Below are 20723 nucleotides of genomic sequence, written 5' to 3' on the forward strand. Positions count from 1 at the left end.
AGGCCTCGCTAGTACCAGTGTGGGAGACACTCTGGGAATCCGTGGTGCGGTTGACTTTTTATTATGTTGTTTAGATTTTGTTTCACAATAGATTAAATAGGACTATGGATTAAGGCTTTTAATGTCAACGGCCATTCTAAGCTGAATGTGCCTGCTCTCGTCAGATCGCAGAAGTTACACAGCTTAAGGCCTCGCTAGTACCAGTGTGGGAGACTGTCTGGGAATCCGTGGTGCGGTTGCCTTTTTATTATGTCGTTTAGATTTTGTTTCACAATAGATTAAATAGGACTATGGATTAAAGCATTTAACGTCAATGGCCATTCTAAGCTGAATGTGCCTGCTCTCGTCAGATCGCAGAAGTTACAAAGCTTAAGGCCTCGCTAGTACCAGTGTGGGAGACTGTCTGGGAATCCGTGGTGCGGTTAAATTTTTATTATGTCGTTTAGATTTTGTTTCACAATCGATTAAAAAGGACTATGGATTAAAGCATTTAATGTCAATGGCCATTCTAAGCTGAATGTGCCTGCTCTCGTCAGATTGCAGAAGTTACACAACTTAAGGCCTCGCTAGTACCAGTGTGGGTGACTGTCTGGGAATCCGTGGTGCGGTTGGCTTTTTATTATGTTGTTTAGATTTTGTTTCACAATAGATTAAATAGGACTATGGATTAAAGCATTTAACGTCAATGGCCATTCTAAGCTGAATGTTCCTGCTCTCGTCAGATCGCAGAAGTTACACAGCTTAAGGCCTCGCTAGTACCAGTGTGGGAGACTGTCTGGGAATCCGTGGTGCAGTTGACTTTTTATTATGTCGTTTAGATTTTGTTTCACAATCGATTAAATAGGACTATGGATTAAAGCATTTAATGTCAATGGCCATTCTAAGCTGAATGTCCCTGCCCTCGTCAGATCGCAGAAGTTACACAGCTTAAGGCCTCGCTAGTACCAGTGTGGGAGACTGTCTGGGAATCCGTGGTGCGGTTGACTTTTTATTATGTCGTTTAGATTTTGTTTCACAATCGATTAAAAAGGACTATGGATTAAAGCATTTAATGTCAATGGCCATTCTAAGCTGAATGTGCCTGCTCTCGTCAGACCGCAGAAGTTACACAGCTTAAGGCCTCGCTAGTACCAGTGTGGGAGACTGTCTGGGAATCCGTGGTGCGGTTGACTTTTTATTATGTCGTTTAGATTTTGTTTCACAATAGATTAAATAGGACTATGGATTAAAGAATTTAACGTCAATGGCCATTCTAAGCTGAATGTGCCTGCTCTCGTCAGAACACAGAAGTTACACAGCTTAAGGCCTCGCTAGTACCAGTGTGGGAGACTCTCTGGGAATCCGTGGTGCGGTTGAATTTTTATTATGTCGTTTAGATTTTGTTTCACAATCGATTAAAAAGGACTATGGATTAAAGCATTTAATGTCAATGGCCATTCTAAGCTAAATGTCCCTCCTCTCGTCAGATCACAAAAGTTACACAACTTTATTCCTCGCTAGTACCAGTGTGGGAGACTCTCTGGGAATCCGTGGTGCGGTTGACTGTTTACTATGTTGTTTAGATTTTGTTTCACAATAGATTAAATAGGACTATGGATTAAGGCTTTTAATGTCAATGGCCATTCTAAGCTGAATGTGCCTGCTCTCGGCAGATCGCAGAAGTTACACAGCTTAAGGCCTCGCTAGTACCAGTGTGGGAGACTGTCTGGGAATCCGTGGTGCAGTTGACTTTTTGTTATGTCGTTTAGATTTTGTTTCACAATCGATTAAAAAGGACTATGGATTAAAGCATTTAATGTCAGTGGCCATTCTAAGCTGAATGTGCCTGCTCTCGTCAGATCGCAGAAGTTACACAGCTTAAGGCCTCGCTAGTACCAGTGTGGGAGACTGTCTGTGAATCCGTGGAGCAGTTGAATTTTTATTATGTCGTTTATATTTTGATTCACAATCGATTAAAAAGGACTATGGATTAAAGCATTTAATGTCAATGGCCATTCTAAGCTGAATGTCCCTGCTCTCGTCAGATTGCAGAAGTTACACAGCTTAAAACCTCGCTAGTACCAGTGTGGGAGACTGTCTGGGAATCCGTGGTGCAGTTGCCTTTTTATTATGTCGTTTAGATTTTGTTTCACAATCGATTAAAAAGGACTATGGATTAAAGTGTTTAATGTCGATGGCCATTCTAAGCTGAATGTTCCTGCTCTCGTCAGATCGCAGAAGTTACACAGCTTAAGGCCTCGCTAGTACCAGTGTGGGAGACTGTCTCGGAATCCGTGGTGCGGTTGACTTTTTATTATGTCGTTTAGATTTTGTTTCACAATAGATTAAATAGGACTATGGATTAAAGCATTTAACGTCAATGGCCATTCTAAGCTGAATGTGCCTGCTCTCGTCAGATCGCAGAAGTTACACAGCTTAAGACCTCGCTAGTAACAGTGTGGGAGACTGTCTGGGAATCCGTGGTGCGGTTGACTTTTTATTATGTCGTTTAGATTATGTTTCACAGTCGATTAAAAAGGACTATGGATTAAAGCATTTAATGTCAATGGCCATTCTAAGCTGAATGTGCCTGCTCTCGTCAGATCGCAGAAGTTACACAGATTAAGGCCTCGTTAGTACCAGTGTGGGAGACTGTCTGGGAATACGTGGTGTGGTTGACTTTTTATTATGTCGTTTAGATTTTGTTTCACAATCGATTAAAAAGGACTATGGCTTAAAGCATTTAATGTCAATGGCCATTCTAAGCTGAATGTCCCTGCTCTCGTCAGATCGCAGAAGTTACACAGCTTAAGGCCTCGCTAGTACCAGTGTGGGAGACTGTCTGGGAATCCGTGGTGCGGTTGACTTTTTATTATGTCGTTTAGATTATGTTTCACAATCGATTAAAAAGGACTATGGATTAAAGCATTTAATGTCAATGGCCATTCTAAGCTGAATGTGCCTGCTCTCGTCAGATCGCAGAAGTTACACAGCTTAAGGCCTCGTTAGTACCAGTGTGGGAGACTGTCTGGGAATCCGTGGTGTGGTTGACTTTTTATTATGTCGTTTAGATTTTGTTTCACAATCGATTAAAAAGGACTATGGCTTAAAGCATTTAATGTCAATGGCCATTCTAAGCTGAATGTCCCTGCTCTCGTCAGATCGCAGAAGTTACACAGCTTAAGGCCTCGCTAGTACCAGTGTGGGAGACTGTCTGGGAATCCGTGGTGCGGTTGACTTTTTATTATGTTGTTTAGATTTTGTTTCACAATAGATTAAATAGGACTATGGATTAAGGCTTTTAATGTCAACGGCCATTCTAAGCTGAATGTGCCTGCTCTCGTCAGATCGCAGAAGTTACACAGCTTAAGGCCTCGCTAGTACCAGTGTGGGAGACTGTCTGGGAATCCGTGGTGCGGTTGCCTTTTTATTATGTCGTTTAGATTTTGTTTCACAATAGATTAAATAGGACTATGGATTAAAGCATTTAACGTCAATGGCCATTCTAAGCTGAATGTGCCTGCTCTCGTCAGATCGCAGAAGTTACACAGCTTAAGGCCTCGCTAGTACCAGTGTGGGAGACTGTCTGGGAATCCGTGGTGCGGTTGACTTTTTATTATGTCGTTTAGATTTTGTTTCACAATCGATTAAAAGGACTATGGATTAAAGCATTTAATGTCAATGGCCATTCTAAGCTGAATGTCCCTGCCCTCGTCAGATCGCAGAAGTTACACAGCTTAAGGCCTCGCTAGTACCAGTGTGGGAGACTGTCTGGGAATCCGTGGTGCGGTTGACTTTTTATTATGTCGTTTAGATTTTGTTTCACAATCGATTAAAAAGGACTATGGATTAAAGCATTTAATGTCAATGGCCATTCTAAGCTGAATGTGCCTGCTCTCGTCAGATCGCAGAAGTTACACAGCTTAAGGCCTCGCTAGTACCAGTGTGGGAAACTGTCTGGGAATCCGTGGTGCGGTTGACTTTTAATTATGTCGTTTAGATTTTGTTTCACAATCGATTAAAAAGGACTATTGATTAAAGCATTTAATGTCAATGGCCATTCTAAGCTGAATGTGCCTGCTCTTGTTAGATCGCAGAACTTACACAGCTTAACGCCTCGCTAGTACCAATGTGGGAGACTGTCTGGGAATCCGTGGTGCGGTTGACTTTTTATTATGTCGTTTAGATTTTGTTTCACAATAGATTAAATAGGACTATGGATTAAAGCATTTAACGTCAATGGCCATTCTAAGCTGAATGTGCCTGCTCTCATCAGATCGCAGAAGTTACACAGCTTAAGGCCTCGCTAGTACCAGTGTGGGAGACTGTCTGGGAATCCGTGGTGCGGTTGAATTTTTATTATGTCGTTTAGATTTTGTTTCACAATCGATTAAAAAGGACTATGGATTAAAGCATTTAACGTCAATGGCCATTCTAAGCTGAATGTACCTGCTCTCGTCAGATCGCAGAAGTTACACAGCTTAAGGCCTCGCTAGTACCAGTGTGGGAGACTGTCTGGGAATCCGTGGTGCGGTTGACTTTTTATTATGTCGTTTAGATTATGTTTCACAATCGATTAAAAAGGACTATGGATTAAAGCATTTAATGTCAATGGCCATTCTAAGCTGAATGTGCCTGCTCTCGTCAGATCGCAGAAGTTACACAGCTTAAGGCCTCGTTAGTACCAGTGTGGGAGACTGTCTGGGAATCCATGGTGTGGTTGACTTTTTATTATGTCGTTTAGATTTTGTTTCACAATCGATTAAAAAGGACTATGGCTTAAAGCATTTAATGTCAATGGCCATTCTAAGCTGAATGTCCCTGCTCTCGTCAGATCGCAGAAGTTACACAGCTTAAGGCCTCGCTAGTACCAGTGTGGGAGACTGTCTGGGAATCCGTGGTGCGGTTGACTTTTTATTATGTTGTTTAGATTTTGTTTCACAATAGATTAAATAGGACTATGGATTAAGGCTTTTAATGTCAATGGCGATTCTAAGCTGAATGTGCCTGCTCTCGTCAGATCGCAGAAGTTACACAGCTTAAGGCCTCGCTAGTACCAGTGTGGGAGACTGTCTGGGAATCCGTGGTGCGGTTGACTTTTTATTATGTCGTTTAGATTTTGTTTCACAATCGATTAAAAAGGACTATGGATTAAAGCATTTAACGTTAATGGCCATTCTAAGCTGAATGTGCCTGCCCTCGTCAGATCGCAGAAGTTACACAGCTTAAGGCCTCGCTAGTACCAGTGTGGGAGACTGTCTGGGAATCCGTGGTGCGGTTGACTTTTTATTATGTCGTTTAGATTTTGTTTCACAATCGATTAAAAAGGACTATGGATTAAAGCATTTAATGTCAATGGCCATTCTAAGCTGAATGTGCCTGCTCTCGTCAGATCGCAGAAGTTACACAGCTTAAGGCCTCGCTAGTACCAGTGTGGGAGACTGTCTGGGAATCCGTGGAGCGGTTGAATTTTTATTATGTCGTTTAGATTTTGTTTCACAATCGATTAAAAAGTACTATGGATTAAAGCATTTAATGTCAACGGCCATTCTAAGCTGAATGTCCCTGCTCTCGTCAGATTGCAGAAGTTACTCAGCTTAAAACCTCGCTAGTACCAGTGTGGGAGACTGTCTGGGAATCCGTGGTGCGGTTGACTTTTTATTATGTCGTTTAGATTTTGTTTCACAATCGATTAAAAAGGACTATGGATTAAAGCGTTTAATGTCGATGGCCATTCTAAGCTGAATGTGCCTGCTCTCGTCAGATCGCAGAAGTTACACAGCTTAAGGCCTCGCTAGTACCAGTGTGGGAGACTGTCTGGGAATCCGTGGTGCGGTTTACTTTTTATTATGTCGTTTAGATTTTGTTTCACAATAGATTAAATAGGACTATGGATTAAGGCTTTTAATGTCAACGGCCATTCTAAGCTGAATGTGCCTGCTCTCATCAGATCGCAGAAGTTACACAGCTTAAGGCCTCGCTAGTACCAGTGTGGGAGACACTCTGGGAATCCGTGGTGCGGTTGACTTTTTATTATGTTGTTTAGATTTTGTTTCACAATAGATTAAATAGGACTGTGGATTAAAGCATTTAACGTCAATGGCCATTCTAAGCTGAATGTGCCTGCTCTCGTCAGATCGCAGAAGTTACACAGCTTAAGGCCTCGCTAGTACCAGTGTGGGAGACTGTCTGGGAATTCGTGGTGCGGTTGAATTTTTATTATGTCGTTTAGATTTTGTTTCACAATCGATTAAAAAGGACTATGGATTAAAGCATTTAATGTCAATGGCCATTCTAAGCTGAATGTCCCTGCTCTCGTCAGATCGCAGAAGTTACACAGCTTAAGGCCTCGCTAGTATCAGTGTGGGAGACTGTCTGGGAATCCGTGGTGCGGTTGACTTTTTATTATGTCGTTTAGATTTTGTTTCACAATCGATTAAAAAGGACTATGGATTAAAGCATTTAATGTCAATGGCCATTCTAAGCTGAATGTGCCTGCCCTCGTCAGATCGCAGAAGTTACACAGCTTAAGGCCTCGCTAGTACCAGCGTGGGAGACTGTCTGGGAATCCGTGGTGCGGTTGAATTTTTATTATGTCGTTTAGATTTTGTTTCACAATCGATTAAAAAGGACTATGGATTAAAGCATTTAACGTCAATGGCCATTCTAAGCTGAATGTCCCTGCTCTCGTCAGATCGCAGAAGTTACACAGCTTAAGGCCTCGCTAGTACCAGTGTGGGAGACTGTCTGGGAATCCGTGGTGCGGTTGACTTTTTATTATGTCGTTTCGATTTTGTTTCACAATAGATTAAATAGGACTATGGATTAAAGCATTTAACGTCAATGGCCATTCTAAGCTGAATGTGCCTGCTATCGTCAGATCGCAGAAGTTACATAGCTTAATGCCTTGCTAGTACCAGTGTGGGAGACTGTCTGGGAATCCGTGGTGCGATTGACTTTTTATTATGTCGTTTAGATTTTGTTTCACAATCGATTAAAAAGGACTATGGATTAAAGCATTTAATGTCAATGGCCATTCTAAGCTGAATGTTCCTGCTCTCGTCAGATCGCAGAAGTTACACAGCTTAAGGCCTCGCTAGTACCAGTGTGGGAGACTGTCTGGGAATCCGTGGTGCGCTTGACTTTTTATTATGTCGTTTAGATTTTGTTTCACAATAGATTAAATAGGACTATGGATTAAAAGATTTAACGTCAATGGCCATTCTAAGCTGAATGTGCCTGCTCTCGTCAGAACACAGAAGTTACACAGCTTAAGGCCTCGCTAGTACCAGTGTGGGAGACTGTCTGGGAATCCGTGGTGCGGTTGATTTTTTATTATGTCGTTTAGATTTTGTTTCACAATCGATTAAAAAGGACTATGGATTAAAGTATTTAATGTCAATGGCCATTCTAAGCTGAATGTCCCTGCTCTCGTCAGATCACAGAAGTTACACAGCTTAAGGCCTCGCTAGTACCAGTGTGGGAGACTGTCTGGGAATCCGTGGTGCGGTTGACTTTTTATTATGTTGTTTAGATTTTGTTTCACAATAGATTAAATAGGACTATGGATTAAGGCTTTTAATGTCAATGGCCATTCTAAGCTGAAAGTGCCTGCTCTCGTCAGATCGCAGAGGTTACACAGCTTAAGGCCTCGCTAGTACCAGTGTGGGAGACTGTCTGGGAATCCGTGGTGCGCTTGACTTTTTATTATGTCGTTTAGATTTTGTTTCACAATAGATTAAATAGGACTATGGATTAAAGGATTTAACGTCAATGGCCATTCTAAGCTGAATGTGCCTGCTCTCGTCAGAACGCAGAAGTTACACAGCTTAAGGCCTCGCTAGTACCAGTGTGGGAGACTGTCTGGGAATCCGTGGTGCGGTTGATTTTTTATTATGTCGTTTAGATTTTGTTTCACAATCGATTAAAAAGGACTATGGATTAAAGAGTTTAATGTCAATGGCCATTCTAAGCTGAATGTCCCTGTTCTCGTCAGATCACAGAAGTTACACAGCTTAAGGCCTCGCTAGTACCAGTGTGGGAGACTGTCTGGGAATCCGTGGCGCGGTTGACGTTTTATTATGTTGTTTAGATTTTGTTTCACAATAGATTAAATAGGACTATGGATTAAGGCTTTTAATGTCAATGGCCATTCTAAGCTGAAAGTGCCTGCTCTCGTCAGATCGCAGAAGTTACACAGCTTAAGGCCTCGCTAGTACCAGTGTGGGAGACTGTCTGGGAATCCGTGGAGCGGTTGAATTTTTATTATGTCGTTTACATTTTGTTTCACAATCGATTAAAAAGGACTATGGATTAAAGCATTTAATGTCAATGGCCATTCTAAGCTGAATGTCCCTGCTCTCGTCAGATCGCAGAAGTTACACAGCTTAAAACCTCGCTAGTACCAGTATGGGAGACTGTCTGGGAATCCGTGGTGCGGTTGATTTTTTATTATGTCGTTTAGATTTTGTTTCACAATCGATTAAAAAGGACTATGGATTAAGGCTTTTAATGTCAATGGCCATTCTAAGCTGAATGTGCCTGCTCTCGTCAGATCGCAGAAGTTACACAGCTTAAGACCTCGCTAGTACCAGTGTGGGAGACTGTCTGGAAATCCGTGGTGCGGTTGACTTTTTATTATGTCGTTTAGATTTTGTTTCACAATCGATTAAAAAGGACTATGGATTAAAGCATTTAATGTCAATGCCCATTCTAAGCTGAATGTGGCTGCTCTCGTTAGATTGCAGAAGTAACACGGCTTAACGCCTCGCTAGTACCAGTGTGGGAGACTGTCTGGGAATCCATGGTGCGGTTGACTTTTTATTATGTCGTTTAGATTTTGTTTCACAATAGATTAAATAGGACTATGGATTAAAGCATTTAACGTCAATGGCCATTCTAAGCTGAATGTGCCTGCTCTCGTCAGATCGCAGAAGTTACACAGCTTAAGGCCTCGCTAATACCAGTGTGGGAGATTGTCTGGGAATCCGTGGTGCAGTTGAATTTTTATTATGTCGTTTAGATTTTGTTTCACAATCGATTAAAAAGGACTATGGATTAAAGCATTTAATGTCAATGGCCATTCTAAGCTGAATGTCCCTGCTCTCGTCAGATCGCAGAAGTTACACAGCTTAAGGCCTCGCTAGTACCAGTGTGGGAGACTGTCTGGGAATCCGTGGTGCAGTTGACTTTTTATTATGTCGTTTAGATTTTGTTTCACAATCGATTAAAAAGGACTATGGATTAAAGCATTTAATGTCAATGGCCATTCTAAGCTGAATGTCCCTGCTCTCGTCAGATCGCAGAAGTTACACAGCTTAAGGCCTCGCTAGTACCAGTGTGGGAGACTGTCTGGGAATCCGTGGTGCAGTTGACTTTTTATTATGTCGTTTAGATTTTGTTTCACAATCGATTAAAAAGGACTATGGATTAAAGCATTTAATGTCAATGCCCATTCTAAGCTGAATGTGGCTGCTCTCGTTAGATTGCAGAAGTAACACGGCTTAACGCCTCGCTAGTACCAGTGTGGGAGACTGTCTGGGAATCCATGGTGCGGTTGACTTTTTATTATGTCGTTTAGATTTTGTTTCACAATAGATTAAATAGGACTATGGATTAAAGCATTTAACGTCAATGGCCATTCTAAGCTGAATGTGCCTGCTCTCGTCAGATCGCAGAAGTTACACAGCTTAAGGCCTCGCTAATACCAGTGTGGGAGACTGTCTGGGAATCCGTGGTGCAGTTGAATTTTTATTATGTCGTTTAGATTTTGTTTCACAATCGATTAAAAAGGACTATGGATTAAAGCATTTAATGTCAATGGCCATTCTAAGCTGAATGTCCCTGCTCTCGTCAGATCGCAGAAGTTACACAGTTTAAGGCCTCGCTAGTACCAGTGTGGGAGACTGTCTGGGAATCCGTGGTGCAGTTGACTTTTTATTATGTCGTTTAGATTTTGTTTCACAATCGATTAAAAAGGACTATGGATTAAAGCATTTAATGTCAATGGCCATTCTAAGCTGAATGTGCCTGCTCTCGTCAGATCGCAGAAGTTACACAGCTTAAGGCCTCGCTAGTACCAGTGTGGGAGACTGTCTGGGAATCCGTGGTGCGGTTGACTTACTGTTATGTCGTTTAGATTTTGTTTCACAATCGATTAAAAAGGACTATGGATTAAAGCATATAAAGTCAATGGCCATTCTAAGCTGACTGTGCCTGCTCTCGTCAGATCGCAGAAGTTACACAGCTTAAGCCCTCGCTAGTACCAGTGTGGGAGACTGTCTGGGAATCCGTGGTGCGGTTGACTTTTTATTATGTCGTTTCGATTTTGTTTTACAATCGATTAAAAAGGACTATGGATTAAAGCATTTAATGTCAGTGGCCATTCTAAGCTGAATGTGCCTGCTCTCGTCAGATCGCAGAAGTTACACAGCTTAAGGCCTTGCTAGTACCAGTGTGGGAGACTGTCTGGGAATCCGTGGTGCGGTTGGCTTTTTATTATGTTGTTTAGATTTTGTTTCACAATAGATTAAATAGGACTATGGATTAAGGCTTTTAATGTCAATGGCCATTCTAAGCTGAATGTGCCTGCTCTCGTCAGATCGCAGAAGATACACAGCTTAAGGCCTCGCTAGTACGAGTGTGGGAGACTGTCTGGGAATCATTGGTGCGGTTGACTTTTTATTATGTCGTTTAGATTTTGTTTCACAATAGATTAAATAGGACTATGGATTAAAGCATTTAACGTCAATGGCCATTCTAAGCTGAATGTGCCTGCTCTCGTCAGATCGCAGAAGTTACACAGCTTAAGGCCTCGCTAGTACCAGTGTGGGAGACTGTCTGGGAATCCGTGGTGCGGTTGAATTTTTATTATGTCGTTTAGATTTTGTTTCACAATCGATTAAAAAGGACTATGGATTAAAGCATTTAATGTCAATGGCTATTCTAAGCTGAATGTCCCTGCTCTCGTCAGATCGCAGAAGTTACACGGCTTAAGGCCTCGCTAGTACCAGTGTGGGAGACTGTCTGGGAATCCGTGGTGCGGTTGCCTTTTTATTATGTCGTTTAGATTTTGTTTCACAATCGATTAAAAAGGACTATGGATTAAAGCATTTAATGTCAATGGCCAGTCTAAGCTGAATGTGCCTGCTCTTGTTAGATCGCAGAACTTACACAGCTTAACGCCTCGCTAGTACCAATGTGGGAGACTGTCTGGGAATCCGTGGTGCGGTTGACTTTTTATTATGTCGTTTAGATTTTGTTTCACAATAGATTAAATAGGACTATGGATTAAAGCATTTAACGTCAATGGCCATTCTAAGCTGAATGTGCCTGCTCTCGTCAGATCGCAGAAGTTACACAGCTTAAGGCCTCGCTAGTACCAGTGTGGGAGACTGTCTGGGAATCCGTGGTGCGGTTGACTTTTTGTTATGTCGTTTAGATTTTGTTTCACAATCGATTAAAAAGGACTATGGATTAAAGAATATAATGTCAATGGCCATTCTAAGCTGAATGTGCCTGCTCTCGTCAGATCGCAGAAGTTACACAGCTTAAGGCCTCGCTAGTACCAGTGTGGGAGACTGTCTGGGAATCCGTGGTGCGGTTGACTTTTTATTATGTCGTTTCGATTTTGTTTCACAATCGATTAAAAAGGACTATGGATTAAAGCATTTAATGTCAGTGGCCATTCTAAGCTGAATGTGCCTGCTCTCGTCAGATCGCAGAAGTTACACAGCTTAAGGCCTTGCTAGTACCAGTGTGGGAGACTGTCTGGGAATCCGTGGTGCGGTTGGCTTTTTATTATGTTGTTTAGATTTTGTTTCTCAATAGATTAAATAGGACTATGGATTAAGGCTTTTAATGTCAATGGCCATTCTAAGCTGAATGTGCCTGCTCTCGTCAGATCGCAGAAGTTACACAGCTTAAGGCCTCGCTAGTACGAGTGTGGGAGACTGTCTGGGAATCAGTGGTGCGGTTGACTTTTTATTATGTCGTTTAGATTTTGTTTCACAATAGATTAAATAGGACTATGGATTAAAGCATTTAATGTCAATGGCCATTCTAAGCTGAATGTGCCTGCTCTCGTCAGATCGCAGAAGTTACACAGCTTAAGGCCTCGCTAGTACCAGTGTGGGAGACTGTCTGGGAATCCGTGGTGCGGTTGAATTTTTATTATGTCGTTTAGATTTTGTTTCACAATCGATTAAAAAGGACTATGGATTAAAGCATTTAATGTCAATGGCTATTCTAAGCTGAATGTCCCTGCTCTCGTCAGATCGCAGAAGTTACACAGCTTAAGGCCTCGCTAGTACCAGTGTGGGAGACTGTCTGGGAATCCGTGGTGCGGTTGACTTTTTATTATGTCGTTTCGATTTCGTTTCACAATCGATTAAAAAGGACTATGGATTAAAGCATTTAATGTCAATGGCCATTCTAAGCTGAATGTTCCTGCTCTCGTCAGATCGCAGAAGTTACACAGCTTAAGGCCTCGCTAGTACCATTGTGGGAGACTGTCTGGGAATCTGTGGTGCGGTTGACTTTTTATTATGTCGTTTAGATTTTGTTTCACAATCGATTAAAAAGGACTATGGATTAAAGCATTTAATGTCAATGGCCAGTCTAAGCTGAATGTGCCTGCTCTTGTTAGAACGCAGAACTTACACAGCTTAACGCCTCGCTAGTACCAATGTGGGAGACTGTCTGGGAATCCGTGGTGCGGTTGACTTTTTATTATGTCGTTTAGATTTTGTTTCACAATAGATTAAATAGGACTATGGATTAAAGCATTTAACGTCAATGGCCATTCTAAGCTGAATGTGCCTGCTCTCGTCAGATCGCAGAAATTACACAGCTTAAGGCCTCGCTAGTACCAGTGTGGGAGACTGTCTGGGAATCCGTGGTGCGGTTGACTTTTTATTATGTCGTTTAGATTTTGTTTCACAATCGATTAAAAAGGACTATGGATTAAAGCATTTAATGTCAATGGCCATTCTAAGCTGAATGTGCCTGCTCTCGTCAGATCGCAGAAGTTACACAGCTTAAGGCCTCGCTAGTACCAGTGTGGGAGACTGTCTGGGAATCCGTGGTGCGGTTGACTTTTTATTATGTCGTTTAGATTTTGTTTCACAATAGATTAAATAGGGACTATGGATTAAAGCATTTAATGTCAATGGCCATTCTAAGCTGAATGTGCCTGCTCTCGTCAGATCGCAGAAGTTACACAGCTTAAGGCCTCGCTAGTACCAGTGTGGGAGACTGTCTGGGAATCCGTGGTGCGGTTGACTTTTTATTATGTCGTTTAGATTTTGTTTCACAATAGATTAAATAGGACTATGGATTAAAGCATTTAATGTCAATGGCCATTCTAAGCTGAATGTGCCTGCTCTCGTCAGATCGCAGAAGTTACACAGCTTAAGGCCTCGCTAGTACCAGTGTGGGAGACTGTCTGGGAATCCGTGGTGCGCTTGACTTTTTATTATGTCGTTTAGATTTTGTTTCACAATAGATTAAATAGGACTATGGATTAAAGGATTTAACGTCAATGGCCATTCTAAGCTGAATGTGCCTGCTCTCGTCAGAACGCAGAAGTTACACAGCTTAAGGCCTCGCTAGTACCAGTGTGGGAGACTGTCTGGGAATCCGTGGTGCGGTTGATTTTTTATTATGTCGTTTAGATTTTGTTTCACAATCGATTAAAAAGGACTATGGATTAAAGCATTTAATGTCAATGCCTATTCTAAGCTGAATGTCCCTGCTCTCGTCAGATCACAGAAGTTACACAGCTTAAGGCCTCGCTAGTACCAGTGTGGGAGACTGTCTGGGAATCCGTGGTGCGGTTGACTTTTTATTATGTTGTTTAGATTTTGTTTCACAATAGATTAAATAGGACTATGGATTAAGGCTTTTAATGTCAATGGTCTTTCTAAGCTGAAAGTGCCTGCTCTCGTCAGATCGCAGAAGTTACACAGCTTAAGGCCTCGCTAGTACCAGTGTGGGAGACTGTCTGGGAATCCGTGGTGCGCTTGACTTTTTATTATGTCGTTAAGATTTTGTTTCACAATAGATTAAATAGGACTATGGATTAAAGGATTTAACGTCAATGGCCATTCTAAGCTGAATGTGCCTGCTCTCGTCCGAACGCAGAAGTTACACAGCTTAAGGCCTCGCTAGTACCAGTGTGGGAGACTGTCTGGGAATCCGTGGTGCGGTTGATTTTTTATTATGTCGTTTAGATTTTGTTTCACAATCGATTAAAAAGGACTATGGATTAAAGCATTTAACGTCAATGGCCATTCTAAGCTGAATGTTCCTGCTCTCGTCAGAACGCAGAAGTTACACAGCTTAAGGCCTCGCTAGTACCAGTGTGGGAGACTGTCTGGGAATCCGTGGTGCGGTTGACTTTTTATTATGTCGTTTAGATTTTGTTTCACAATAGATTAAATAGGACTATGGATTAAAACATTTAACGTCAATGGCCATTCTAAGCTGAATGTGCCTTCTCTCGTCAGAACGCAGAAGTTACACAGCTTAAGGCCTCGCTAGTACCAGTGTGGTAGACTGTCTGGGTATCCGTGGTGCGGTTGAATTTTTATTATGTCGTTTCGATTTTGTTTCACAATCGATTAAAAAGGACTATGGATTAAAGCAATTAATGTCAATGGCTATTCTAAGCTGAATGTCCCTGCTCTCGTCAGATCGCAGAAGTTACACAGCTTAAGGCCTCGCTAGTACCAGTGTGGGAGACTGTCTGGGAATCCGTGGTGCGGTTGACTTTTTATTATGTCGTTTAGATTTTGTTTCACAATCGATTAAAAAGGACTATGGATTAAAGCATTTAATGTCAATGGCCATTCTAAGCTGAATGTGCCTGCTCTCGTCAGATCGCAGAAGTTACACAGCTTAAGGCCTCGCTAGTACCAGTGTGGGAGACTGTCTGGGAATCCGTGGTGCGGTTGAATTTTTATTATGTTGTTTAGATTTTGTTTCACAATCGATTAAAAAGGACTATGGATTAAAGCGTTTAATGTCAATGGCCATTCTAAGCTGAATGTGCCTGCTCTCGTCAGATCGCAGAAGTTACACAGCTTAAGGCCTCGCTAGTACCAGTGTGGGAGACTGTCTGGGAATCCGTGGTGCGGTTGACTTTTTATTATGTTGTTTAGATTTTGTTTCACAATAGATTAAATAGGACTTTGGATTAAGGCTTTTAATGTCAATGGCCATTCTAAGCTGAATTTGCCTTCTCTCGTTAGAACGCAGAAGTTACACAGCTTAACGCCTCGCTAGTACCAGTGTGGGAGACTGTCTGGGAATCCGTGGTGCGGTTGACTTTTTATTATGTCGTTTAGATTTTGTTTCACATTCGATTAAAAAGGACTATGGATTAAAGCATTTAATGTCAATGGCCATTCTAAGCTGAATGTGCCTGCTCTCGTCAGATCGCAGAAGTTACACAGCTTAAGGCCTCGCTAGTACCAGTGTGAGAGACTGTCTGGGAATCCGTGGTGCGGTTGACTTTTTATTATGTTGTTTAGATTTTGTTTCACAATAGATTAAATAGGACTATGGATTAAGGCTTTTAATGTCAATGGCCATTCTAAGCTGAATTTGCCTTCTCTCGTTAGAACGCAGAAGTTACACAGCTTAACGCCTCGCTAGTATCAGTGTGGGAGACTGTCTGGGAATCCGTGGTGCGGTTGACTTTTTATTATGTCGTTTAGATTTTGTTTCACAATCGATTAAAAAGGACTATGGATTAAAGCATTTAATGTCAATGGCCATTCTAAGCTGAATGTGCCTGCTCTCGTCAGATCGCAGAAGTTACACAGCTTAAGGGCTCGCTAGTACCAGTGTGGGAGACTGTCTGGGAATCCGTGGTGCGGTTGAATTTTTATTATGTCGTTTAGATTTTGTTTCACAATCGATTAAAAAGGACTATGGATTAAAGCATTTAATGTCAATGGCTATTCTAAGCTGAATGTCCCTGCTCTGGTCAGATCGCAGAAGTTACACAGCTTAAGGCCTCGCTAGTACCAGTGTGTGGGAGACTGTCTGGGAATCCGTGTTGCGGTTGACTTTTTATTATGTCGTTTAGATTTTGTTTCACAATCGATTAAAAAGGACTATGGATTAAAGCATTTAATGTCAATGGCCATTCTAAGCTGAATGTGCCTGCTCTCGTCAGATCGCAGAAGTTACACAGCTTAAGGCCTCGCTAGTACCAGTGTGGGAGACTCTCTGGGAATCTGTGGTGCGGTTGACTTTTTATTATGTTGTTTAGATTTTGTTTCACAATAGATTAAATAGGACTATGGATTAAGGCTTTTAAAGTCAATGGCCATTCTAAGCTGAATGTGCCTGCTCTCGTCAGATCGCAGAAGTTACACAGCTTAAGGCCTCGCTAGAACCAGTGTGGGAGACTGTCTGGGAATCCGTGGTGCGGTTGACTTTTTATTATGTCGTTTAGATTTTGTTTCACAATCGATTAAAAAGGACTATGGATTAAAACATTTAATGTCAATGGCCATTCTAAGCTGAATGTGCCTGCTCTCGTCAGAACGCAGAAGTTACACAGCTTAAGGCCTCGCTAGTACCAGTGTGGGAGACTGTCTGGGAATCCGTGGTGCGGTTGACTTTTTATTATGTCGTTTAGATTTTGTTTCACAATCGATTAAAAAGGACTATGGATTAAAGCATTTAATGTCAATGGCCATTCTAAGCTGAATGTGCCTGCTCACGTCAGATCGCAGAAGTTACACAGCTTAAGGCCTCGCTAGTACCAGTGTGGGAGACTGTCTGGGAATCCGTGGTGCGGTTGACTTTTTATTATGCCGTTTAGATTTTGTTTCACAATAGATTAAATAGGACTATGGATTAAAGCATTTAACGTCAATGGCCATTCTAAGCTGAATGTGCCTGCTCTCGTCAGATCGCAGAAGTTACACAGCTTAAGGCCTCGCTAGTACCAGTGTGGGAGACTGTCTGGGAATACGTGGTGCCGTTGACTTTTTATTATGTCGTTTAGATTTTGTTTCACAATCGATTAAAAAGGACAATGGATTAAAGCATTTAATGTCAATGGCCATTCTAAGCTGAATGTGCCTTCTCTCATCAGATCGCAGAAGTTACACAGCTTAAGGCCTCGCTAGTACCAGTGTGGGAGACTGTCTGGGAATCCGTGGTGCGGTTGACTTTTTATTATGTCGTTTAGATTTTGTTTCACAATCGATTAAAAAGGACTATGGATTAAAGCATTTAATGTCAATGGCCATTCTAAGCTGAATGTGCCTGCTCTCGTTAGATCGCAGAAGTTACACAGCTTAACGCCTCGCTAGTACCAGTGTGGGAGACTGTCTGGGAATCTGTGGTGCGGTTGACTTTTTATTATGTCGTTTAGATTTTGTTTCACAATCGATTAAAAAGGACTATGGATTAAAGCATTTAATGTCAATGGCCATTCTAAGCTGAATGTGCCTGCTCTCGTCAGATCGCAGAAGTTACACAGCTTAAGGCCTCGCTAGTACCAGTGTGGGAGACTGTCTGGGAATCCGTGGTGCGGTTGACTTTTTATTATGTCGTTTAGATTATGTTTCACAATAGATTAAATAGGACTATGGATTAAAGCATTTAACGTCAATGGCAATTCTAAGCTGAATGTGCCTGCTCTCGTCAGAACGCAGAAGTTACACAGCTTAAGGCCTCGCTAGTACCAGTGTGGGAGACAGTCTGGGAATCCGTGGTGCCGTTGACTTTTTATTATGTCGTTTAGATTTTGTTTCACAATAGATTAAATAGGACTATGGATTAAAGCATTTAACGTCAATGCCAATTCTAAGCTGAATGTGCCTGCTCTCGTCAGAACGCAGAAGTTACACAGCTTAAGGCCTTGCTAGTACCAGTGTGGGAGACAGTCTGGGAATCCGTGGTGCGGTTGACTTTTTATTATGTTTAGATTTTGTTTCACAATTGATTAAAAAGGACTATGGATTAAAGCATTTAACGTCAATGGCCATTCTAAGCTGAATGTGCCTGCTCTCGTCAGATCGCAGAAGTTACACAGCTTAAGGCCTCGCTAGTACCAGTGTGGGAGACTGTCTGGGAATCCGTGGTGCGGTTGACTTTTTATTATGTTGTTTAGATTTTGTTTCACAATAGATTAAATAGGACTTTGGATTAAAGCATTTAACGTCAATGGCCATTCTAAGCTGAATTTGCCTGCTCTCGTCAGAACGCAGAAGTTACACAGCTTAAGGCCTCGCTAGTACCAGTGTGGGAGACAGTCTGGGAATCCGTGGTGCGGTTGACTTTTTATTATGTCGTTTAGATTTTGTTTCACAATAGATTAAATAGGACTATGGATTAAAGTATTAAACGTCAATGGCCATTCTAAGCTGAATGTGCCTGCTCTCGTCAGATCGCAGAAGTTACACAGCTTAAGGCCTCACCAGTACCAGTGTAGGAGATGGACTGGGAATCCGTGGTGCGGTTGACTTTTTATTATGTCGTTTAGATTTTGTTTCACAATTGATTAAAAAGGACTATGGATTATTGCATTTAACGTCAATGGCCATTCTAAGCTGAATGTGCCTGCTCTCGTCAGATCGCAGAAGTTACACAGCTTAAGGCCTCACCAGTACCAGTGTGGGAGACGGTCTGGGAATCCGTGGTGCGGTTGACTTTTTATTATGTCGTTTAGATTTTGATTCACAATTGATTAAAAAGGACTATGGATTAAAGCATTTAACGTCAATGGCCATTCTAAGCTGAATGTGCCTGCTCTCGTCAGAACGCAGAAGTTACACAGCTTAAGGCCTCGCTAGTACCAGTGTGGGAGAGTGTCTGGGAATCCGTGGTGCGGTTGAATTTTTATTATGTCGTTTAGATTTTGTTTCACAATCGATTAAAAAGGACTATGGATTAAAGCATTTAATGTCAATGGCCATTCTAAGCTGAATGTCCCTGCTCTCGTCAGATCGCAGAAGTTACACAGCTTAAGGCCTCGCTAGTACCAGTGTGGGAGACTCTCTGGGAATCTGTGGTGCGGTTGACTTTTTATTATGTTGTTTAGATTTTGTTTCACAATAGATTAAATAGGACTATGGATTAAGGCTTTTAAAGTCAATGGCCATTCTAAGCTGAATGTGCCTGCTCTCGTCAGATCGCAGAAGTTACACAGCTTAAGGCCTCGCTAATACCAGTGTGGGAGACTGTCTGGGAATCCGTGGTACGGTTGACTTTTTATTATGTCGTTTAGATTTTGTTTCACAATCGATTAAAAAGGACTATAGATTAAAGCATTTAATGTCAATGGCCATTCTAAGCTGAATGTGCCTGCTCTCGTTAGATCGCAGAAGTTACACAGCTTAACACCTCGCTAGTACCAGTGTGGGAGACTGTCTGGGAATCCGTGGTGCGGTTGACTTTTTATTATGTCGTTTAGATTTTGTTTCACAATCGATTAAATAGGACTATGGATTAAAGCATTTAAAATCAATGGCTATTCTAAGCTGAATCTGCCTGCTCTCGTCAGATCGCAGAAGTTACACAGCTTAGGGCCTCGCTAGTACCAGTGTGGGAGACTGTCTTGGAATCCGTGGTGCGTTTGAATTTTTATTATGTCGTTTAGATTTTGTTTCACAATCGATTAAAAAGGACTATGGATTAAAGCATATAATGTCAATGGCCATTCTAAGCTGAATGTCCCTGCTCTCGTCAGATCGCAGAAGTTACACAGCTTAAGGCCTCGCTACTACCAGTGTGGGAGACTGTCTGGGAATCCGTGGTGCGGTTGACCTTTTATTATGTCGTTTAGATTTTGTTTCACAATCGATTAAAAAGGACTATGGATTAAAGCATTTATTGTCAATGGCCATTCTAAGCTGAATGTGCCTGCTCTCGTCAGATCGCAGAAGTTACTCAGCTTAAGGCCTCGCTAGTACCAGTGTGGGAGACTGTCTGGGAATCCGTGGAGCGGTTGACTTTTTTATTATGTCGTTTAGATTTTGTATCACAATCGATTAAAAAGGACTATGGATTAAAGCATTTAATGTCAATGGCCATTCTAAGCTGAATGTGCCTGCTCTCGTCAGATCGCAGAAGTTACACAGCTTAAGGCCTCGCTAGTACCAGTGTGGGAGACTGTCTAGGAATCCGTGGTGCGTTTGACTTTTTATTATGTCGTTTAGATTTTGTTTCACAATCGATTAAAAAGGACTATGGATTAAAGCATTTAATGTCAATGGCCATTCTAAGCTGAATGTGCCTGCTCTTGTCAGATCGCAGAAGTTACACAGCTTAAGGCCTCGCTAGTACCAGTGTGGGAGACTGTCTGGGAATCCGTGGTGAGGTTGAATTTTTATTATGTCGTTTAGATTTTGTTTCACAATAGATTAAATAGGACTATGGATTAAAGCATTTAACGTCAATGGCCATTCTAAGCTGAATGTGGCTGCTCTCGTCAGATCGCAGAAGTTACACAGCTTAAGGCCTCACCAGTACCAGTGTGGGAGACGGTCTGGGAATCCGTGGTGCGGTTGACTTTTTATTATGTCGTTTAGATTTTGATTCACAATTGATTAAAAAGGACTATGGATTAAAGCATTTACCGTCAATGGCCATTCTAAGCTGAATGTGCCTGCTCTCGTCAGAACGCAGAAGTTACACAGCTTAAGGCCTCGCTAGTACCAGTGTGGGAGAGTGTCTGGGAATCCGTGGTGCGGTTGAATTTTTATTATGTCGTTTAGATT

The 20723-nt window shown here is 41.9% G+C and overlaps 88 pseudogenes; all 88 read left to right on the top strand.

Moving 5' to 3' along the window:
- Nucleotides 1–123: 123 nt before the first annotated feature.
- Nucleotides 124–242, top strand: LOC142700321 (5S ribosomal RNA; annotated as a pseudogene).
- A 67-nt stretch (nucleotides 243–309) lies between these two features.
- On the top strand, nucleotides 310–428 carry LOC142700301 (5S ribosomal RNA; annotated as a pseudogene).
- Nucleotides 429–495: 67 nt separating this feature from the next.
- On the top strand, nucleotides 496–614 carry LOC142700285 (5S ribosomal RNA; annotated as a pseudogene).
- A 67-nt stretch (nucleotides 615–681) lies between these two features.
- On the top strand, nucleotides 682–800 carry LOC142700315 (5S ribosomal RNA; annotated as a pseudogene).
- Nucleotides 801–867: 67 nt separating this feature from the next.
- LOC142700260 (5S ribosomal RNA) lies at nucleotides 868–986 on the top strand (annotated as a pseudogene).
- Nucleotides 987–1053: 67 nt separating this feature from the next.
- On the top strand, nucleotides 1054–1172 carry LOC142700331 (5S ribosomal RNA; annotated as a pseudogene).
- A 67-nt stretch (nucleotides 1173–1239) lies between these two features.
- LOC142700273 (5S ribosomal RNA) lies at nucleotides 1240–1358 on the top strand (annotated as a pseudogene).
- A 253-nt stretch (nucleotides 1359–1611) lies between these two features.
- LOC142700252 (5S ribosomal RNA) lies at nucleotides 1612–1730 on the top strand (annotated as a pseudogene).
- Nucleotides 1731–2169: 439 nt separating this feature from the next.
- Nucleotides 2170–2288, top strand: LOC142700250 (5S ribosomal RNA; annotated as a pseudogene).
- Nucleotides 2289–2355: 67 nt separating this feature from the next.
- Nucleotides 2356–2474, top strand: LOC142700283 (5S ribosomal RNA; annotated as a pseudogene).
- A 67-nt stretch (nucleotides 2475–2541) lies between these two features.
- On the top strand, nucleotides 2542–2660 carry LOC142700242 (5S ribosomal RNA; annotated as a pseudogene).
- Nucleotides 2661–2727: 67 nt separating this feature from the next.
- Nucleotides 2728–2846, top strand: LOC142700325 (5S ribosomal RNA; annotated as a pseudogene).
- A 67-nt stretch (nucleotides 2847–2913) lies between these two features.
- On the top strand, nucleotides 2914–3032 carry LOC142700333 (5S ribosomal RNA; annotated as a pseudogene).
- Nucleotides 3033–3099: 67 nt separating this feature from the next.
- Nucleotides 3100–3218, top strand: LOC142700326 (5S ribosomal RNA; annotated as a pseudogene).
- A 67-nt stretch (nucleotides 3219–3285) lies between these two features.
- Nucleotides 3286–3404, top strand: LOC142700322 (5S ribosomal RNA; annotated as a pseudogene).
- A 67-nt stretch (nucleotides 3405–3471) lies between these two features.
- On the top strand, nucleotides 3472–3590 carry LOC142700267 (5S ribosomal RNA; annotated as a pseudogene).
- A 66-nt stretch (nucleotides 3591–3656) lies between these two features.
- LOC142700261 (5S ribosomal RNA) lies at nucleotides 3657–3775 on the top strand (annotated as a pseudogene).
- Nucleotides 3776–3842: 67 nt separating this feature from the next.
- LOC142700339 (5S ribosomal RNA) lies at nucleotides 3843–3961 on the top strand (annotated as a pseudogene).
- Nucleotides 3962–4214: 253 nt separating this feature from the next.
- Nucleotides 4215–4333, top strand: LOC142700341 (5S ribosomal RNA; annotated as a pseudogene).
- Nucleotides 4334–4400: 67 nt separating this feature from the next.
- On the top strand, nucleotides 4401–4519 carry LOC142700308 (5S ribosomal RNA; annotated as a pseudogene).
- A 67-nt stretch (nucleotides 4520–4586) lies between these two features.
- Nucleotides 4587–4705, top strand: LOC142700264 (5S ribosomal RNA; annotated as a pseudogene).
- A 67-nt stretch (nucleotides 4706–4772) lies between these two features.
- On the top strand, nucleotides 4773–4891 carry LOC142700327 (5S ribosomal RNA; annotated as a pseudogene).
- A 67-nt stretch (nucleotides 4892–4958) lies between these two features.
- Nucleotides 4959–5077, top strand: LOC142700340 (5S ribosomal RNA; annotated as a pseudogene).
- Nucleotides 5078–5144: 67 nt separating this feature from the next.
- On the top strand, nucleotides 5145–5263 carry LOC142700268 (5S ribosomal RNA; annotated as a pseudogene).
- Nucleotides 5264–5330: 67 nt separating this feature from the next.
- LOC142700276 (5S ribosomal RNA) lies at nucleotides 5331–5449 on the top strand (annotated as a pseudogene).
- A 253-nt stretch (nucleotides 5450–5702) lies between these two features.
- Nucleotides 5703–5821, top strand: LOC142700248 (5S ribosomal RNA; annotated as a pseudogene).
- A 67-nt stretch (nucleotides 5822–5888) lies between these two features.
- Nucleotides 5889–6007, top strand: LOC142700317 (5S ribosomal RNA; annotated as a pseudogene).
- Nucleotides 6008–6074: 67 nt separating this feature from the next.
- LOC142700351 (5S ribosomal RNA) lies at nucleotides 6075–6193 on the top strand (annotated as a pseudogene).
- A 67-nt stretch (nucleotides 6194–6260) lies between these two features.
- Nucleotides 6261–6379, top strand: LOC142700245 (5S ribosomal RNA; annotated as a pseudogene).
- Nucleotides 6380–6446: 67 nt separating this feature from the next.
- On the top strand, nucleotides 6447–6565 carry LOC142700284 (5S ribosomal RNA; annotated as a pseudogene).
- Nucleotides 6566–6632: 67 nt separating this feature from the next.
- LOC142700328 (5S ribosomal RNA) lies at nucleotides 6633–6751 on the top strand (annotated as a pseudogene).
- Nucleotides 6752–7190: 439 nt separating this feature from the next.
- On the top strand, nucleotides 7191–7309 carry LOC142700249 (5S ribosomal RNA; annotated as a pseudogene).
- Nucleotides 7310–7376: 67 nt separating this feature from the next.
- Nucleotides 7377–7495, top strand: LOC142700259 (5S ribosomal RNA; annotated as a pseudogene).
- A 253-nt stretch (nucleotides 7496–7748) lies between these two features.
- On the top strand, nucleotides 7749–7867 carry LOC142700318 (5S ribosomal RNA; annotated as a pseudogene).
- Nucleotides 7868–7934: 67 nt separating this feature from the next.
- On the top strand, nucleotides 7935–8053 carry LOC142700244 (5S ribosomal RNA; annotated as a pseudogene).
- Nucleotides 8054–8120: 67 nt separating this feature from the next.
- Nucleotides 8121–8239, top strand: LOC142700270 (5S ribosomal RNA; annotated as a pseudogene).
- A 67-nt stretch (nucleotides 8240–8306) lies between these two features.
- Nucleotides 8307–8425, top strand: LOC142700295 (5S ribosomal RNA; annotated as a pseudogene).
- A 67-nt stretch (nucleotides 8426–8492) lies between these two features.
- On the top strand, nucleotides 8493–8611 carry LOC142700274 (5S ribosomal RNA; annotated as a pseudogene).
- Nucleotides 8612–8864: 253 nt separating this feature from the next.
- On the top strand, nucleotides 8865–8983 carry LOC142700300 (5S ribosomal RNA; annotated as a pseudogene).
- A 67-nt stretch (nucleotides 8984–9050) lies between these two features.
- On the top strand, nucleotides 9051–9169 carry LOC142700334 (5S ribosomal RNA; annotated as a pseudogene).
- Nucleotides 9170–9236: 67 nt separating this feature from the next.
- LOC142700336 (5S ribosomal RNA) lies at nucleotides 9237–9355 on the top strand (annotated as a pseudogene).
- Nucleotides 9356–9608: 253 nt separating this feature from the next.
- LOC142700286 (5S ribosomal RNA) lies at nucleotides 9609–9727 on the top strand (annotated as a pseudogene).
- Nucleotides 9728–9794: 67 nt separating this feature from the next.
- On the top strand, nucleotides 9795–9913 carry LOC142700238 (5S ribosomal RNA; annotated as a pseudogene).
- Nucleotides 9914–9980: 67 nt separating this feature from the next.
- On the top strand, nucleotides 9981–10099 carry LOC142700279 (5S ribosomal RNA; annotated as a pseudogene).
- A 67-nt stretch (nucleotides 10100–10166) lies between these two features.
- On the top strand, nucleotides 10167–10285 carry LOC142700277 (5S ribosomal RNA; annotated as a pseudogene).
- Nucleotides 10286–10352: 67 nt separating this feature from the next.
- Nucleotides 10353–10471, top strand: LOC142700253 (5S ribosomal RNA; annotated as a pseudogene).
- A 253-nt stretch (nucleotides 10472–10724) lies between these two features.
- LOC142700239 (5S ribosomal RNA) lies at nucleotides 10725–10843 on the top strand (annotated as a pseudogene).
- Nucleotides 10844–10910: 67 nt separating this feature from the next.
- On the top strand, nucleotides 10911–11029 carry LOC142700281 (5S ribosomal RNA; annotated as a pseudogene).
- A 253-nt stretch (nucleotides 11030–11282) lies between these two features.
- Nucleotides 11283–11401, top strand: LOC142700292 (5S ribosomal RNA; annotated as a pseudogene).
- Nucleotides 11402–11468: 67 nt separating this feature from the next.
- On the top strand, nucleotides 11469–11587 carry LOC142700303 (5S ribosomal RNA; annotated as a pseudogene).
- Nucleotides 11588–11654: 67 nt separating this feature from the next.
- On the top strand, nucleotides 11655–11773 carry LOC142700254 (5S ribosomal RNA; annotated as a pseudogene).
- A 67-nt stretch (nucleotides 11774–11840) lies between these two features.
- Nucleotides 11841–11959, top strand: LOC142700272 (5S ribosomal RNA; annotated as a pseudogene).
- Nucleotides 11960–12026: 67 nt separating this feature from the next.
- Nucleotides 12027–12145, top strand: LOC142700240 (5S ribosomal RNA; annotated as a pseudogene).
- Nucleotides 12146–12212: 67 nt separating this feature from the next.
- On the top strand, nucleotides 12213–12331 carry LOC142700349 (5S ribosomal RNA; annotated as a pseudogene).
- Nucleotides 12332–12398: 67 nt separating this feature from the next.
- Nucleotides 12399–12517, top strand: LOC142700345 (5S ribosomal RNA; annotated as a pseudogene).
- A 253-nt stretch (nucleotides 12518–12770) lies between these two features.
- Nucleotides 12771–12889, top strand: LOC142700243 (5S ribosomal RNA; annotated as a pseudogene).
- A 67-nt stretch (nucleotides 12890–12956) lies between these two features.
- On the top strand, nucleotides 12957–13075 carry LOC142700304 (5S ribosomal RNA; annotated as a pseudogene).
- Nucleotides 13076–13143: 68 nt separating this feature from the next.
- Nucleotides 13144–13262, top strand: LOC142700305 (5S ribosomal RNA; annotated as a pseudogene).
- Nucleotides 13263–13515: 253 nt separating this feature from the next.
- LOC142700319 (5S ribosomal RNA) lies at nucleotides 13516–13634 on the top strand (annotated as a pseudogene).
- A 439-nt stretch (nucleotides 13635–14073) lies between these two features.
- LOC142700316 (5S ribosomal RNA) lies at nucleotides 14074–14192 on the top strand (annotated as a pseudogene).
- A 67-nt stretch (nucleotides 14193–14259) lies between these two features.
- LOC142700332 (5S ribosomal RNA) lies at nucleotides 14260–14378 on the top strand (annotated as a pseudogene).
- Nucleotides 14379–14631: 253 nt separating this feature from the next.
- Nucleotides 14632–14750, top strand: LOC142700350 (5S ribosomal RNA; annotated as a pseudogene).
- A 67-nt stretch (nucleotides 14751–14817) lies between these two features.
- LOC142700241 (5S ribosomal RNA) lies at nucleotides 14818–14936 on the top strand (annotated as a pseudogene).
- A 67-nt stretch (nucleotides 14937–15003) lies between these two features.
- Nucleotides 15004–15122, top strand: LOC142700306 (5S ribosomal RNA; annotated as a pseudogene).
- Nucleotides 15123–15375: 253 nt separating this feature from the next.
- Nucleotides 15376–15494, top strand: LOC142700257 (5S ribosomal RNA; annotated as a pseudogene).
- Nucleotides 15495–15747: 253 nt separating this feature from the next.
- On the top strand, nucleotides 15748–15866 carry LOC142700298 (5S ribosomal RNA; annotated as a pseudogene).
- A 255-nt stretch (nucleotides 15867–16121) lies between these two features.
- Nucleotides 16122–16240, top strand: LOC142700337 (5S ribosomal RNA; annotated as a pseudogene).
- Nucleotides 16241–16307: 67 nt separating this feature from the next.
- Nucleotides 16308–16426, top strand: LOC142700282 (5S ribosomal RNA; annotated as a pseudogene).
- A 67-nt stretch (nucleotides 16427–16493) lies between these two features.
- Nucleotides 16494–16612, top strand: LOC142700320 (5S ribosomal RNA; annotated as a pseudogene).
- A 67-nt stretch (nucleotides 16613–16679) lies between these two features.
- Nucleotides 16680–16798, top strand: LOC142700323 (5S ribosomal RNA; annotated as a pseudogene).
- A 67-nt stretch (nucleotides 16799–16865) lies between these two features.
- Nucleotides 16866–16984, top strand: LOC142700237 (5S ribosomal RNA; annotated as a pseudogene).
- A 67-nt stretch (nucleotides 16985–17051) lies between these two features.
- On the top strand, nucleotides 17052–17170 carry LOC142700262 (5S ribosomal RNA; annotated as a pseudogene).
- A 67-nt stretch (nucleotides 17171–17237) lies between these two features.
- On the top strand, nucleotides 17238–17356 carry LOC142700289 (5S ribosomal RNA; annotated as a pseudogene).
- A 67-nt stretch (nucleotides 17357–17423) lies between these two features.
- On the top strand, nucleotides 17424–17542 carry LOC142700307 (5S ribosomal RNA; annotated as a pseudogene).
- Nucleotides 17543–17609: 67 nt separating this feature from the next.
- Nucleotides 17610–17728, top strand: LOC142700255 (5S ribosomal RNA; annotated as a pseudogene).
- Nucleotides 17729–17978: 250 nt separating this feature from the next.
- Nucleotides 17979–18097, top strand: LOC142700309 (5S ribosomal RNA; annotated as a pseudogene).
- A 67-nt stretch (nucleotides 18098–18164) lies between these two features.
- On the top strand, nucleotides 18165–18283 carry LOC142700251 (5S ribosomal RNA; annotated as a pseudogene).
- Nucleotides 18284–18350: 67 nt separating this feature from the next.
- On the top strand, nucleotides 18351–18469 carry LOC142700297 (5S ribosomal RNA; annotated as a pseudogene).
- Nucleotides 18470–18536: 67 nt separating this feature from the next.
- On the top strand, nucleotides 18537–18655 carry LOC142700265 (5S ribosomal RNA; annotated as a pseudogene).
- Nucleotides 18656–18722: 67 nt separating this feature from the next.
- LOC142700287 (5S ribosomal RNA) lies at nucleotides 18723–18841 on the top strand (annotated as a pseudogene).
- A 67-nt stretch (nucleotides 18842–18908) lies between these two features.
- On the top strand, nucleotides 18909–19027 carry LOC142700348 (5S ribosomal RNA; annotated as a pseudogene).
- A 67-nt stretch (nucleotides 19028–19094) lies between these two features.
- LOC142700278 (5S ribosomal RNA) lies at nucleotides 19095–19213 on the top strand (annotated as a pseudogene).
- Nucleotides 19214–19280: 67 nt separating this feature from the next.
- LOC142700294 (5S ribosomal RNA) lies at nucleotides 19281–19399 on the top strand (annotated as a pseudogene).
- Nucleotides 19400–19652: 253 nt separating this feature from the next.
- On the top strand, nucleotides 19653–19771 carry LOC142700256 (5S ribosomal RNA; annotated as a pseudogene).
- Nucleotides 19772–19838: 67 nt separating this feature from the next.
- On the top strand, nucleotides 19839–19957 carry LOC142700246 (5S ribosomal RNA; annotated as a pseudogene).
- Nucleotides 19958–20025: 68 nt separating this feature from the next.
- Nucleotides 20026–20144, top strand: LOC142700266 (5S ribosomal RNA; annotated as a pseudogene).
- Nucleotides 20145–20397: 253 nt separating this feature from the next.
- LOC142700296 (5S ribosomal RNA) lies at nucleotides 20398–20516 on the top strand (annotated as a pseudogene).
- A 67-nt stretch (nucleotides 20517–20583) lies between these two features.
- On the top strand, nucleotides 20584–20702 carry LOC142700288 (5S ribosomal RNA; annotated as a pseudogene).
- The last annotated feature ends 21 nt before the right edge of the window (nucleotides 20703–20723 follow it).

This window comes from Rhinoderma darwinii, unplaced genomic scaffold (genome assembly GCF_050947455.1).
Source record: "Rhinoderma darwinii isolate aRhiDar2 unplaced genomic scaffold, aRhiDar2.hap1 Scaffold_183, whole genome shotgun sequence".
In the NCBI taxonomy this organism is placed as follows: Eukaryota; Metazoa; Chordata; class Amphibia; order Anura; family Rhinodermatidae; genus Rhinoderma; species Rhinoderma darwinii.